This window comes from Wyeomyia smithii, chromosome 2 (genome assembly GCF_029784165.1).
Source record: "Wyeomyia smithii strain HCP4-BCI-WySm-NY-G18 chromosome 2, ASM2978416v1, whole genome shotgun sequence".
In the NCBI taxonomy this organism is placed as follows: Eukaryota; Metazoa; Arthropoda; class Insecta; order Diptera; family Culicidae; genus Wyeomyia; species Wyeomyia smithii.
In genome coordinates this window covers 126,780,480-126,784,972 of record NC_073695.1, presented here as the reverse complement: position 1 = coordinate 126,784,972, position 4,493 = coordinate 126,780,480, and positions in this window count along the sequence as shown.

The following is a 4,493-nucleotide window of genomic DNA, read 5'->3' as shown; positions in this document are numbered from 1 at the left end:
ATTACAGTCAACTTTTGAAAAAATACTGTGATTCAGTAAACAAGTGATTTGCTGATACACTTTCAGCAATGTACTTTGCTGAACCATAAAGAGAATTTTTGGTGTGCACAGACACAATCTTGAATTTTAAGATGGTGACTTCCGGTGTGGCAAACAGCCGGAAATGACCAAATACCACCCAATATGAGTATCTCCGGAGCCAGAATGTTGCAAGAAGCTAAAACTTGACCTCAGGCACCATTATGAATTGTAGGATGGCAACTTCTGGTTTCTGGAAAACTGCCGAAAATGGCCGATTTCCATCTTACATGATTATCTCCGGATCTAGAATGATACACAGCAGCTGAAATCGACCACAGACCCCATTTTAAATTCTAGGTTGGCGACTTCCGGTTCCTGGGAAACATGATCGAATAACACCCTATATGGGTGTTTCTTCAACCCTGATGTCGCTCAGAGGCCAGAAGTTATCTTAAATACCATTTTGAAATCCAAGACGGCGACTTCCGGTTTGTGAAAACAGCCCAAAATAACCAAATACCATCCCATATGCGTATCTCTGGAACCAGAATGATACAATGAGCTAACAATTGACGTCAGGCACCATTTTGAACTGCTTAAAGGCAACTTCTAGGAAACAGTCGAAAATGACCGAATAATACTCAATATTGATATTTCCTTAATCGAGATGATGCATAGAAACCAAACATTGACCCTGGACACCATTTTGATTTTAAAAACGACCACTTTTAGTGTCTGGAAAACAACCAAAATAACTAAATACCTCCCAATATGGGTATTTCTGGTGTCAGATTGATGCCAGAAAATTTGCTGAAAATGACCGAATACCACCCAATATGAATGTATTCAGAATTAAGGTGATGTACAGAAGCCAAAAGTCGAGGATGTTGTCATTTCGATAAAACCAATCATTTCAAACGATTTGTTATTTGACTTTGATCATATCCTATGGCCGATTCGTCGTGCGTTTGCAGACTTTAAACACATCGCAAGGAATCAATGAATTTGGAACGTTCAAATAGTACGATACCACATTTAAATTATGTTGAGGCCACATATATCGATCAAAGCAGGTATAGTTTCAAATAGTCTTTAAATTTCTTTTCTTTACATAACTTTTGAGCCACATATCAAATTGTTATGAAGTTTGTTATTTGTAAGTTTGAGAGATGACTCGTTCGTATAACACTAGTTATGTTCAAAAAAGTCATGTAATCTTTGAGATAATAGACTATCGTTGTTTTATTAACTATTTAATATGTAACGGTTGCTTATGTTCGATTATAATCAAATGAAATGGGAACGTATAGGGCAGCCAAACTTTGAAACCACGTGTTCAATCATAATTTATCGGTTAACCCTTAACTAGCCCTCTCATCTGATAATAGTATTGATCAAATCGGTTGTGTAGTTTCCGAAATAATGAAGTTTCGTGATTTTCACATTTCGGTACATTACAGACGAAGTTACAGCTCGATTAGAGTAAAATTCAATAGGATGTTATGAAGCAGCTAGACTTGTTAATTGACACTAATTTTGTGGAAATCGGGTCAGCCATCTCTGAGAAAAGGGAGTGAGGTCAAGTAGTCCTCGGAATATGTTTCTTTTCATAGCTGGATTTCACATTGTGTGTGTATGTGCAGATTTTTATTCTCACTCTTTTTTCTCAGAGATGGCTGAACCGATTTTCATGAAATTAATTGCAAATGAAAGGTCTCTTTGTCCCATAAGACCCTATCAAATTTCATTGTAATCGGATTTTTAGTTTAGAGGTTATGTATCAAAATGTAAAAATCATGAAATATCATTATCTCGAAAACTACACAACCGATTTGAACAAAATTGATTTCATATGAACGGGCTACCTAAAACACCCTTAACTTTTGAATTTCATAAAGATTGAACTAGTGGTTCAAAAGTTATGTTTTGTTTTGCAATCGGACTATTACTTTGCCTGTTATGTTTAAAAACGTGAAATCCAGCTATGAAAAGGAACATATTCCAAAGACTACTTGAACTCACTCACTTTTCTCAGAGATGGCTGACCCGATTTCCACAAAATTAGTGTCAATTAACAAGTCTAGCTGCACAACCGATTTGATCAATATTATTATCAGATGAGCGGGCTAGTTAAGGGTTAACTGATGAATTATGATTGAACACGTGGTTTCAAAGTTTGGCTGCCCTATACGTACCCATTGCATTTGATTATAATTGAACTTAAGCCACCGTTATGTGTTAAATTGTTAATAAACAATGAAAGTCTATTATTTCACATGACTTATTTGAACATAACTAGTGTCATACGAACGAGTCATCTCTCAAACTTACAAATAACAAACTTCATAACAATTTGATATGTGGCTCAAAAGTTATGGAAAGAAAAGAAATTCAAAGGCTATTTAAAACTATACCTGCTTTGATTGATGTATTTATGTGGCCTCTACATAATTTAAATGTGGTTTTGTACTATTTGAACGTTCCAAAGTCATTGATTCCTTGCGATGTGTTTAAAGTCTGCAAAAGCACGACGAATCGGACATAGGATATGATCAAAGTCAAAAGACAAATCGTTTGGTTTATCGGTTTTATTGGTTTTATCAAAATGACAACATCCTCGACTTTTGGCTTCTGTACATCGCCCTAATTCTGAATATATTCATATTGAGTGGTATTCGGTCATTTTCAGCAAATTTTCTGGCATTAATCTAACACCGGAAATACCCATATTGGGAGATATTAGTTATTTTGGTTGTTTTCCACAAACTAACAGTGGTCGTCTTTAAATTCAAAATGGTGTCAAGGGTCAATGTTTGGTTTCTATGCATCATCTCGATTACGGAAATATCCATGTTGAGTATTATTTGGTCATTTTCGACTGTTTCCTCTAAGTTGCTATTTAGCGATTCAATTGGTCAATTGTTAGCTCATTGCATCATTCTGGTTCCAGAGATACTCATATTGGATGGTATTTGGTTTTTTTGTTTTTCACAAACCGGAAGTCGCCATCTTGGATTTCAAAACGGTATTTAAGATAATTTCTGGCCTCTGAGCGTCATTCTGGTTGAAGAACACCCATATTGGGTGTAATTTGATCATTTTCGATTTCAGCTGCTTTGTATCATTCTAGATCCGGAGATACTCATGTTAGACGGAAATCGGCCATTTTTGGCTGTTTTCCAGAAACCACAAGTTGCCATCCTACAATTCATAATGGTGTCTGAAGTCGATTTGTGGATCCAGTGCATCATTACGATTCCGAAAATACCCATATTGGGTGGTATTTGGTCGTTTGCCGCTGGTTTTCCGTAACCGGAAGTCGACATATTAGAATTCAAAATAATATCTGTGGTTGAATTTAGCTCCTGTGTATCTTTTTTGTGGCCCCCGTGGCTCTGTGGTTTAGCGATGTCGAGGATCTTTTTGAACTGGAAATTTTCTCGACTCAGCACTGGGGCACGGTGTATCGTTGTACTTATCCTACACATGCAAAATGTGCCAAAAACAATATCCAAAATGTTGTCTGAGGTCGATTATGGAACATATTTGTTACCACTAAAAACATTCACCTGCCAAATATGGTTGATTAGTTCGCGAGATGAGCAGAAATTTGTGCAGAAACATGTGCTTCCATAGGAGGGAGGGGCGTCGAACCATTATGGACATATTTATTACCCTTTAAAACATCCACATGCCAAATTCGGTTTCATTTGCTTGGTTTGTTCTTGAGTTGTGCAGAAATGTATGTTTCATTTGTATTGGACCCCTCCTTTCCAGAAGAGGGAAGGGTCTCAAACTATCATAGGAACCTTTATCGGGACCAAAAACCCCTACATACAAATTTTCACGTCGATCGGCTCGGTAGTTTTCGAGCCTATATGGATCAAACAGACAGACCGGACTACATTTTTATATGTATAGATTACAACATCAATATTTTAGAACCTAAAGAGTGACATACATTTATTGGATTGAAGCGTTCATGTAAATCTATTTTTACAAATAAAAGTTTGAATGAGAAAGGCTGAGTCTGACCGCTAGGTGGATTAATTTAGGTTTTTAGAGATAAGATTGTGTTAGTATTAAACGCGTGGAGGTAGAGAATGCTTACCGACGCGACGTATTCAAAGTCGTCTCTTTTAGATTTGTATCAACATTGAGGATAGAAAAACCCGATAAGTTAGTGTATGTTCATATATTATGTTTCTATCTTTGTTTGATAGACTAAGGTAAGGGCTAGGAGATGATTGCGTCTCATTTTAGGGCATATACGAATGTAAAACTACCTAGCCAGCATTTAGGATAGTATTTGTGAACTTTACCACCTAAGCTGAAATTCTGTACATATTTTTTACTATATAAGCTAAGTTTTTTGAGAAATAAATTCAGTATCAGGTTAAGATTGAAACTCATCTTGTTTTCCTGTGCCAAGGATTACACATTCGAACTACTTCCTAGTAAAAGCGGGTTTC